This window comes from Paroedura picta, chromosome 6, assembly GCF_049243985.1.
Source record: "Paroedura picta isolate Pp20150507F chromosome 6, Ppicta_v3.0, whole genome shotgun sequence".
NCBI lineage: Eukaryota > Metazoa > Chordata > Lepidosauria > Squamata > Gekkonidae > Paroedura > Paroedura picta.
Window position 1 is genome coordinate 105874986 of NC_135374.1, and position 12253 is coordinate 105887238.

The window sequence follows — 12253 nt, forward strand, 5'->3', positions numbered from 1 at the left end:
CACTACTAGGCATATGCAAACAAACAACCAAAAACGGACCATTTTGGATTTGACCCAAATCAATTCAGTCCAAATTTGAGGCATCCTAGGCACCCTTCCCTGGCACAGATTCAACCACATCTGAAGCTATTTGGCACCATTCAGGTCAATGTGAATTTTCCCTTGCCATCTATTCCATAGTCCATGGTCTGCGGGTGGGGTGGGGATTTGAGCTAGAGGTGCCAAGTTTTCAGCAGAGTTGTGGTAGCCTCTCCTCAAAAGGATCCCCAAGTTTCAAAAATATTGGGTCCAGTTTCCTCCTCCGACCTCCATTGTTTCCCATGGCAATGGGGAAAAGTTCCTCTGTTATTGTCCTTTCCCCCCTGGTCCAATCTTTTTGAAATATGAGGGTTCTTTTGAGGAGAGGCTAACACAGCTAGAATGCAAATGTTGTGTCCCTACCTCAAACTCTTGCCTCCCCAGGCCATGGAATAAACAGATTTTTTTTTGGTAGGTTTAAACTTTAACCTGCCCAATCTCTGCATGGCTAAATTGTACCTGAATTACAGTTCAATGATACAGCCAAGGTTGATTTGAGAAGTTTAATATGGAAGACCACTTTGGACCAGATTTGTCCAAAAAGTGTCCAAATCAACATTTGGGATGGACCAAGCTGGCATCACATGAGGTTGTTAGAAAAAAAAATTGAGTCCACCTTTAAGACTAATCCATTTAATTTGTTTTCATGAACCCTTCTATAAACATGGACTTTTAGAACATAGACTACAGCCTCCTGGAATATAATTTTCTTATTTTTTCATAGAATCATAGAGTTGGAAAGGGCCACACAGGCCATCTAGTCCAACCCCCTGCTCAACGCAGGATCAGCCCAAAGCATCCTAAAGCATCCAAGAAAAGTGTTTATCCAACCTTTGTTTGAAGACTGCCAGTGAGGGGGAGCTCATCACCTCCTTAGGCAGCCTATTCCACTGCTGAACTACTCTGACTGTGATTTTTCCCCCCTGATATCTAGCGTATACTTGTAGTTTAAACCCGTTATTGTGTGTCCTTTCCTTTGCAACCAACGGAAACAGCATCATGCCCTCCTCTAAGTGACAACCTTTCAAATACTTAAAGAGGGCTATCATGTCCCCTCTCAACCTCCTTTTCTCCAGGCTGAACATTCCTAAGTCCCTCAACCTATCTTCATAGGGCTTGGTCCCTTGGCCCCAGATCATCCTTGTTGCTCTCCTCTGTACCTTTTCAATTTTATCCATGTCCTTCTTGAAGTGAGGCCTCCAGAACTGCACACAGTACTCCAGATGTGGTCTGACCAGTATCTTTAATATTACATATATTATATGCTTTAGGATGCTTTGGGCTGATCCTGCGTTGAGCAGGGGGTTGGATTAGATGGCCTGTATGGCCCCTCTCAACTCTATGATTCTGTGATTCTGTGATTATAAAAATCTATTATAAAAAATTTCTTGCAGGCTGCATTATGTCCTATATTAATGATATACTGATTCAAATCCCATGGTTAGCTCAATTATCTATGTAAAGCTGGGGAGTTACTCCACACATTGTAACTTTCACTGTATCTATGAATGCAAAGGAGGTCATGAAGACCAAAGACCTGCTTTCCATTTCATCTAAGTGAAGTATTTGATTTTTTAAAGGTTTGTGGTAACTTTAAATAAGGTATTTATTCTAGATCATTCAGGTGATCACTCACATGCTTCAGTTTTCCATGTGTATAAAAAATAAGCAAGAATCTCCACATTTGGAAAGCAAGGAAAGACCCCAAATTTGTATCAATTTAGTTCAAATAGGACTCATTGTACATTACCAAAGGCCATTATTAGTTGGGAAGTGGGTTGTGCACATGTGTGCATAATCACTGGTAGATATTCTCCCACATCTATACAAGGGAAATCAGAAACCATAATATAGTTTTACTGTCATATGGGCTGAACTGGTTATTTGCTGGTAAAGCCAGGCTTAGAGCTCAGGTCCCACTGAACAGCCACACATTAGCAGCAGAGAAAGAGTGATTGGATGGAAGATGCTTAAACTTGTCCTTTCCCAGTACTTTTCTCATTCCTCAAATGGTTCCCCTCTCCTGGGATGCTGACACATCTCAGATGTGTTACAGGGAACTTAGCTTGTGGGAGGCAGATGGGAGAGAAAGAGAAAGGTCATTTCTCATATGTAAGCGGTACTCCCTGTCATTGTGCAGCCATTTAGCTCCCAGAAGTCATACAGAAAGGATCTGAGACATAACATTGGGGGATGTGCATATTAAAGCTTCAGAAAGACTATTTTAGACTGTAAATTTATTTCTCATCTATGATAGAGAATTTTTCCAAAGAAACATCCCCCTTTTTATGTCTAGCTACACAAATTAGAGGTTACAAATAAGTAGGGAAGGGAGCGTTTAGTGGTCCTCTGAGCAAACTTATATTAAATGGCAAAGGGGTTAATGAGGTCAATGAAAACCCGTTGGGACTCAGCACCACTAAAACAAAAAGAGTAAGAGTAAGGCAGGCACCTAAATATAAGTATTCCAGACTAATTTTAACTTCCTATTATTTACAGCTGTGACAATACGTACATAACCACTAATTATCCCACATTTTGCAGCCGTGTTGGGAGGATTTCATGGCAGGTAACAGTTTTGCCAAAGAAATAAGAGGCATGTCAAATACACTTTATCTCATTGTCACACCGTTCTTCCAGAAGTGTAATTCACTCCCCCAGAAATGTTGCTTTGCCGTGCCAGAGCACAGCACACGAGAATGAGGCCGCTGGTGTTTTGCCTTCGCTTCTCACACATCTGCACGCCGCGGCAGTGGAGCAAAAACAGGACCCCTGAGCTGATATTTTCCATTTGTTATTTTTACCCACAACAACTTCTCCGTCGCCTTCATGCTGCTGAGATATTTTCAGCACAGCAGTTCTCAAGCTTTGTGTTGGGGTATCCTGGCATAGTCATGCAAGAGTGGTCCATCGTGCTTTGAAAAAGAAGCCGTGAAAGAGGTTCCCAGCAAGCCTTCGCGGCTTTCCGTTTGGACTTTGCTCACTTGCCAAGGAGAGATATTAAAAAACAAACAAACATCTGTACCAATGATTTTCCCTAAAACCTTTGATCTGTTCGTTCACTGGCATAACGTATCAAAAAGCATCACATTTTTTCCCCATGTTGTCACATCTCATTGCCTACAAGGGATTATTTAGTATGCACTTAGTTACACTAGGTTTTGACATTGCTTCATGCACTACCAAAAGTTCATAGGTTGTACAGCATGAAGAACAGTAACTGCTCATAAACAATGAGAATTCTTCATTCTGTGAATAATTAAATTGTGTCCCAGCCTAGATGGCTGAGTTTTATCTCTTTGGATCTCAGAATCTATGTAGGGTTGGCCCTGCTTAATACTGGGAAATAACCAGAGTTGCTACACAGAAGCAGTCAGTGGCAAACCACTTCTGACCATGTCTTGACTGGAACACCTTACAGCAGGAGTGGCCAGATTGTGGCTCTCCAGATGTCAATGGACTACAGTTACCATGAGCCCCTGCAAACATGGCCAGTTGCTAAGGGCTCATGGTAACTTTAAGCCATGGATATCTGGAAAGCCTCCATGTGGCCACCCCTGCCCTACAGGGTCACACTAAGTCAGCAGCAAGTTGATAGCACTTTCTACCACCAATTAAATTGTGGAATTCACTGCCAGGGGACACAGCACAAACATCAATGGCTTTAAAAGAGATTACAGAAATGTGCAGAGGATGTAAATATGGCTGTTAGCCATGGTGGCTAAAGAAGAACTCCATTCCCAAGGGAGGCAAACCTCTGAATAATAGTTTCAGGAGGCAACATTAGCAGATGATCCTGGCCTCCGTGTCCTGTTTTGGTATCTTCCAAGATAGCTGGTTGAGCACTGTGTACATCATGGCTAGATAGCCCACTAGGCCAACCCAGCAGGGCTCTCTCATGTTCCTGTGTGTTTCATGCCTCAGATTTACCCATAACAGGCAAGTATCCTACCCTGACTATTATAACTTTTGGAATGGTGTAAAGTTCATGTATGCTGCCCTACCAGGGCACACCCAGGGGGGAGTCCAAGTTCTGACACCCTCGGCCATTAAGCCAAATCCAAATTGCTTTCCAAATACCAAGTCTGAGTCCTGTCCACATCTTATTACCAACCAAGTCAGTCTATCCAGAGGGTGAGGCAGAGGAATAGTAAGAGCACAAGCCAAGGTCAGGAACCAAAGGAGCCAAGTCAAGAGCCATGTCCAAAGTCCAAATACCAAAGCCAAAGCCCAGGAGATGAAAAAGGAGTCAGGAACTGGTGAGTAAATGACCAGAGCTTTTCCAAAGCTGGGGTCAAGGCTGGAACTGAAGTCTGAGGTAACAGTAGGATCAACTTGCAGTTGCACCCACAAGGAAACACCATCCTTGCCCTTCCTTAAATCAACTGCTGGCTGAGATCTAAACAGCTGCACTTGGGGCCTCAGGCACTAGCTTGTCTCAGTACCTTCACCTGGACACCATCTACTTTGACAGTGCACCATGGGTCAGGCATTCTAGTGGCACTCTGTAAAATCAACCCACCATCACCACTGGCACTACAGCGAGCTGTCCAGTCTGGAGTGGATCACTGGTGCTGTTGAGGAGAAGGTCAACAGAAATGGCAGAGTGCTAGCTTGGCTGGACCCTGATTATTCAGCCTGATTGAGGCTTGGGTCTCGCTGATTTCATCCCAGCTCCTCACCTCTCAGTCAGTCCCTTCTCCTCCAGAGCATGCTCCAACAGTGTCAGCATCAGTGGAGCTGATGGCGCATGTGCAGACAAGTCCTCTGGCAGTGAAGCTGGCAGTGCAGGTACGAACTAATCCTCAGCAGCTCCTGCACCAGTGCAGGGGCCGGTGGTGTGGGCATGACATCAAGTAGCAAAAACACATTATTAAATGTCATATCAAAATGTCATCAAATCATAATTTCAGGTGAAATGCAAGAGGAAAAATAAAAGATCAGAAACCACACTCACCCACCCCTCACAGAAATAAGTCTACATATGTGGTAGTCAGTGAAACGAGGGCCCATTCTCCATATGTTGGATAGTGTTCTTTTAATGCACTTTATAAGTAGATTTTCCTGTTTTGCAAAGGAAATTCCATCTGCAAAAGCATATTGAAAGTGCATTATCCTGATCTGCAGTGAGGGTGCCAGACCTCCCGCTATGGCAATAAGCCACCCCCTGATTGTTGCTATTGCCTGCTGATCCTTCTATCAGTGGTGGGAGAAAATTTAGGGAAAAAAAACAATGCTGGTGTATTCTATACCAGTACTTTACCTCTGGGCATAACCTACAATTGGCACTTAGTAGCTCTAGGACCGTTTACACACTGGAGGTTTCATGCCGGGCTGCAGGCTGGAGTTTTAGTCATGGCAGGTTGTCCCACCTCTTCCTGCACCCACATGGGGGAGCATTTGACCTGGTGCACCTCATCCGCCCCCGATCTGTGCTCCTGACAGGGGGGTGGGGCAGTGAAGTTCCCAGTGCATAAACGGTCTAGGAGTTGCCATAAATCCCATGTTTTTCCAGAAATTCATAGAGCTACACATTGACACTTCTGGATTGTACCCAGAAGTGACCTAGTGATGTCAATGACAAGCTCCCCACATATCCCTGCTCCTTAATCCTCCCACTGTTCTCCAGGCTCATCCTTGGCAACCCTAACCTGCAGTTATTTCTATCATGTTGGTAGCACATACAAACTACCATTCAATTGCTTCCACTATGGACACAGCAGAATTCTCTGACCTCAGAGGAGACATAGTGAGAAGAATGATTCACCCTGAAAGGCCCCTAGAACATCCTGCCTGGACAAGGCTACCTGGGATCATAAACCAAAGACCAAAGCGGAGCCATTCTGAGTATAACAGCAGTACGATAACTGTAGTACAAGACGTGCATTGCAATGTATTTGTTGGATACATTTGTTGTTATTGATTTTCTTTCATTGTCTGCCTACTGGTTCGGAGACATGCACACTTCTTGTAATAAGAACTCCACAAATCTGATTTTGTAGAGTTGCATGTTAGCAGACTCGTAGATTTGTGGTTAAACCAGATGCTACCTTGGAAACTCATGATTAGGATCTCTTCGATTTTTTAAAAGATAGTTGTTACACTTTTCCTCTGCAAGGCAGAGCTATTCCGCCACTCCAATGGTTGAGACTGGGAACACCACACTTTTTAAATATCTACTCTGCTGCTCTCCCTGGGAAACCCCTGCTGAAATAATGAGGGAAGGCCTACTATGTGAAGGAGCCTCATGGGAAGGACGGGTTATAAGAATAGTTTATTATTGTTGTTGCTATTGTACTACTACTACTACAACTACTACTAGTAGTATTGTACTACTACTAGTAGTAGCAGCAGCAGCAGCAGCAGAAGTAGTAGTAATAATATATAGTTCTGCTGAGGCTTGAGCTAGGGTAGAGTTGCCCACATGAGGGAAGTTTTAGGTGGCTATTAGGCTCTGAGTTGCAGCTCAGTATAAATCAGCTTGCATTGAGTAATGGAGAGGGAAGGCATCAGATGGGCCCTTCTGAGGCCAAACAGCTATTTAATAAAGCTGTGCCCTGATTTCCCATCCGTCAGTGTCTTGCCGATTCATTCTGGGGTGAGCAAAACTCAGTCTGATGCTGAGCTAGCGCAGATGTTTTGCTGGCAGTTCCCTCGGCGTCCTAGCATAATTAACTTATCCAATCCCTCTGCGCACAAGATATGGTGGCAGCCACGGGCTGAAATAACTTCTCAAAGAAGGAGACAAATTTAAAGTGGGTAGGTTGAACAACAGCTGCTAACTATGACAGCTGAATGGCACCCCTTCATTTGGTGGCCGTATATCTCTAGCTCCTATATAAGTTAGGTGGCATAGATACCAGGGGACAGCCATCTTCTGCTTCCCAGAGGCATTTAATTGGCTGCTGGAAACAGAATGCTGGGATAGATGAGCTTTTGAAGTTGCTCTAACAAGGCAGTTCTATTGGTCTTGCTCTGACATGAAAATCCCAGGCTAGCCTGATCTCATCAGATCTCAGAAACTTAGAAGCCTTGGCTTTGGCTAGGATTTGGATGGAAGAAGAAGAAGAAGAAGAAGAAGAAGAAGAAGAAGAAGAAGAAGAAGAAGAAGAAGAAGAAGAAGAAGAAGAAGAAGAAGAAGAAGAAGAAGAAGAAGAAGAAGAAGAAGAAGAAGAAGAAGAAGAAGAAGAAGAAGAAGAAGAAGAAGAAGAAGAAGAAGAAGAAGAAGAAGAAGAAGAAGAATTGTAGTCTTATGGGAATTGTAGTCCATGGACATCTGGAGGACCACAGGTTGACTACCCCTGCTGTATACAACCATCTAGGGTGGGTGGGAGGGAAGGAAGCAGCTCTTGCAGTGTTCTTGATGAAGAGGACCCACGGACGTGATGACTTAAATCGTCTCCATGGATTCCAACCTGCCCTTGACATGATGCGTGATGCATTCTGGCAGCACGTAGGCCTCTGGGTGGTTGCCTCTCTCTCCCAGCAAGCCCTCTGCCGCATCATTGTTCAACTGAGGTAAGTCTCAGATGGGCTTTACTTAAGGGAATTTCTTGTTTCTTGAACTTATAGAAGAAAGGAATGCCTGCATGTCTCATCAGTAACTACTTGTCATCTCTGAATACAGATCCGAAGTTCCCCAGCATTGTAAATGATAAAACAAATGTTTCAAAAATGGTTAATTCAATGTATAAGGTCAGAAATTGTAGACCATTCAGGATAATTTCCAGAATCCATTTTCTGCCGCAACCATTCTGTCTTCCTGAACTTGAAGCCAAGTAATTTAGTACAGTTTGTGGGAGGTAGTAAAGCAAATTATCTGCTGCATTTTTTTGCATATAATCCCATTAATCCTAATTACTAGAGCATTCTGCATAATGTGCTTTGGAAAGCATTTTTTAATTCTGGTTGTCAGAGACGAGGCATTATGTGTAAAAACAGTGGAGGTGACTTAAGCAGGGCACACATTTCACTTCCATCTGCTGCGGGACTTTTTGTGTTCCCCTGATAAACAATTGCTATTATATTAATCAATTAAATATTTTACTATTCAAAATGAAGTAGTAATAGAAAGGACATGATCCAGATAAAGTCAAGATCTTTTTTCCCGTGTGTTTAAACTCTTTTCAAGTGGCAGCTAAGATGATTTATTTATTATTTATTATGTTAGACTTCTATGCCACCGCTCCTGGGGTCACCAGCTTGTGGTGGCTCACAGCATTTTAAAAATGCAATAGAATCAGTAGTGTTAAGGCAACCCAGTGGACTTATGGCGATCCCATGGCGTTTTCAAGGCAAGTGAAGTCTTTCTGATTTCAACTGAATCTATTTCCATGCCTCTTGTGGCACAGAGTGGTAAGACAGCAGACATGCAGTCTGAAAGCTCTGCCCATGAGGCTAGGAGTTCAATCCCAGCAGTCGGCTAAAGGTTGACTCAGCCTTCCATCCTTCCAAGGTTGGTAAAATGAGTACCCAGCTTGCTGCTGGGGGGTAAACGCTAATGACTGGGGAAGGCACTGGCAAACCACCCCGTATTGAGTCTGACATGAAAACGCTGGAGGGCGTCACCCCAAGGGTCAGACATGTCCCAGGGGATACCTTTACCTTTATTTCCAAGCAAAAATCAAACTACATATGATAGTGGAATTCCATAAATAGAAATTCAGACTCACAGTGGGGCTGATATAGATTGAGACCACAGGAATGAAAACTGAAAAGGCTCATTTAAGCTCAGCATGGGGGGAAAATGATAAGGGATACTTGTCTCCCCCTACCCTTACCAGTATTTAAAGGAAGATGAATGATTGTTGGAAGTGATTCTGTATCGAGTCTAAGATAGGGTTGCCAGCTTGAAGTTGGGAAATACCTGAAGACTTTGGAGATGGATCTGGGAGTGGGCAGGATCTAGGGTGGGAAGGGACGCCAGTGTTGTATGGAGGATTACGGAGTCCAACATCCAAAGCAGCTATTTTCTCCAGAGGAACTGATCCTTTTAAGTCTGGAGATGACCTGTAATTCTGGGGGGATCCCTGGACTAGATCTGTGGGAACTAGTATCCCTAAATCCAGAGGTCCAATGTACACATGAGGTTTTTGCCAGTACGGACACTTTCATTCAGTTTAGTGTGAATATGTGGTCATCAAAACAGGAATCACAGAAGTTAGGAACAAAGGAGGGCTCATGTTTGGTCTGGCAGGGCTCTGTGCATCTCTCTTTGTCTCTAGCACATCTGAGAGGAACGTGGAGGGAGGGCGGGAGCTATAGGGCAGGGCCTAGAGATTGGTCTACCTTAGGAATATGGCTGCTTTCAAGTATGGGCTGTATGCCATTGTGACCCACTGAGGCCCCTATCCTCCCCAGATTCCATACCCAAATCCCAAGGAGGTTCCCAAACTGGATATGGCAACACTAACCCACCATCCCCCTCTGGTGGCTAGGAAGGATCTAGCAATCCTATGTAACCGTTTATGCACTGGAGGTTTCATGCCAGGCTGCAGGCTGGAGTTTTAGCCATGGCAGGTTACCCTACCTCTCCCTGCACCCACATGGGGGAGCATTTGGCCTGGTGCACCTCATCCACCCCTGATTTGTGCTCCTGCACGGGAGCTGGGTCAGTGAAGTTCCCAGTGCATAAACGGTCTGTCAGAGGCATTTTGGTGCACTGGGGGGGCGGGGTAGGAAAATTCCTGACAATGTTCCACAGTCACTGCTGGGATTTCACGAACTGACCAGGGGGGGGGGGAGCGGTGAATGGGTATGTGTGCTGGCACCTGTTCTTGCCTCCAAATTGCTCCTGCTGGACTGCCTGCTGTGGATGGTTAACCTTGGCCCAATCCGTACATGTTGGATAATGCACTTTCAGTGTGCTTTTGCAGCTGTGTGGAACAGGAAAATCTGCTTCTAAAGTGCATTGAAAGCACATTACCTAATGTGTGTGGAATGAGTCCTGGAGACAACAGTAGTTTTTCTTTTTCTTTTTCCAAGCCTGTCAGGTTTTCAATTTAGCTGCCTTGCAATTTGAGAGCTACCTTGAAATGATGATCTTTATGAGCATTAGCTCAGGTCCATTGCTTCTGAACCCTTTGCTAGATAAGTGGTGGTACTGCTTCTTCAACTCACTAATCTGCCTCCAAGTGTCAGGAACTCCCCTGGCCCAGCCTTATCTTTCATTTGGTTCTTTGCTAAAGACTGGAAAATGTTATCAAAGTTTGAATATGCAGAGCATCAGGCTACTTAAAGAATAAAATAGATTTTATTCAGGAAGAAGAAGACAAAGAAGAGTTGGTTCTTATATGCTGCTTTTCTCTACCAAAAGGAGTCTCAAAGTGGCTTGCAGTCGCCTTCCCTTTCCTCTCCCCACAACAGACACACTGTGAGGTAGGTGAGGCTGAAAGAGCCCTGATATCACTGCTGGGTCAGAACAGCTTTATCAATGCTGTGGTGAGCCCAAGATCACCCAGCTGGATGCATGTGGGGGAGCACAGAATCCAACCCAGCTTGCCAGATTAGAATTCTGCACTCCTCACTACACCAAGAGGAACAATTGTATATAGAAAGAGAGACCTAAGTATCTATTTAGCTGCTGCCTGCAGTCATTCTTCTGATCAACTGCTATTCTGGGGGCAAGCAGGGGGAAGTGTTCTCAACCAAATGGGAAGTCTCTTGTTGAGCCAATCAGTACACTGGGGAAGATGATCTGAAAATCATCAGGAAGTTCCTATTCCAACCATGTTAAATATACATCTTCGATAGCCCCTGCAAGATTCTCTTCATATTCTGCTCAATCTTGCACACTTTAGATCTTGTATATTCCAACAAAATGGATAAGAGAGATGAGATTGCTGACATGTTTAGGGGCTAGCAGAAATTCCAGGCTTTCCCAGCTGGGATCCAGTCACCCGTACATGCCAGTCAACAACTGGAGCATTCATGAGCATCAAAGCCTGTGTGAGGTTGATCACAATGCATCCCATGCTCTAGCGCCTAGCTAGGCTTGGCTGAAGCAGCCTTAGATGCTAATATGCATATTTGTCACTCCTGGTATCCATCGGATGGCACTGTTCTGGCTCAAATTCGAGAGTCACTTGGAACTTTTTCTTCCCTTTGTATTTGATTCTTGTATTTCTGTGCCATGTGGCATTTGAGACCACTGAATGCTCATTAGAAAGAAGCTGGTGGACAGAAGGCTGCTCAGTTCACTGTTTTTTTTCATGAATGTACCAGATATCCGAAGTCAGACTTGATACTGGAAGCACATTGTAGAATCGTGGAGTTAGAAGGGGCCATAGAAGCCATCTAGTCCAAACCCCTGCTCAACGCAGGATCAGGCCAAAGCATCAGCCTAAAGCAGCTACTGGTCAAAGATGATCTTTTAGATGGAGATAGAAGCAAGAGATACCCCACCCTACATCACTACTGGAAAGTAGTATGAATGAATACAAAATACTGCAATAGCCAGAAGTTTGTGAGAACTTGCGTTTGTCTTCCAACTTCTTCATCCTCTGGTGCTCTTATTCAAAAGGCCTAGAATGATGATTCTTAGATGAAGGATCTACAAGGAGACATTGTGTGTGTGTTTGTGTTTGTGTGTGTGTGTGTGTAAGGGAGGAACCTCAGTAGGGTATATTGCCAGAGTCCATCCTCCAAAACAAAGATTTTTTCCCCCAGGAAAACTGATTTCTGTTGTCTGGAGACCAATTGCAATTCCAAGAGATCTTTAGGTGCCACCTTGAGGTTGGCAACCATCTCTACAAGTCTCAGGGGCCATTCAGGCCTCCGGATAATCGATAAGTACATTTCAAGATTTAGACATTTGGGCATCTTCCAATTTGTAACAGGCTTCTCATAGCATAGGAAGAAGACCTGTGTAATAGAGCTTAAACTATGCTCAGACTCTCAATTTCTTCTTCAAGCACTTAAGTGGCATGCTACAAATTGGAACAAGAACCAACATTAAAAAGTTAGATGGTGGCCATCATTCATTGGATATATGCCTGACATTGGGGTGGCCTTAACCTAGGGGTGCTAGCTCAAGATTAGGAAATACCTGGTAACATTTAAGGTGAAGCCATGAGTGGGTGGGATCTGGGGCAGGGAAGGACCTCAGGGAGTAGAATGCTATGGAGACCACTCTCAAAAGCAGCCATTTCCCCCTGGGGGACTGAGCTCTTTAGTC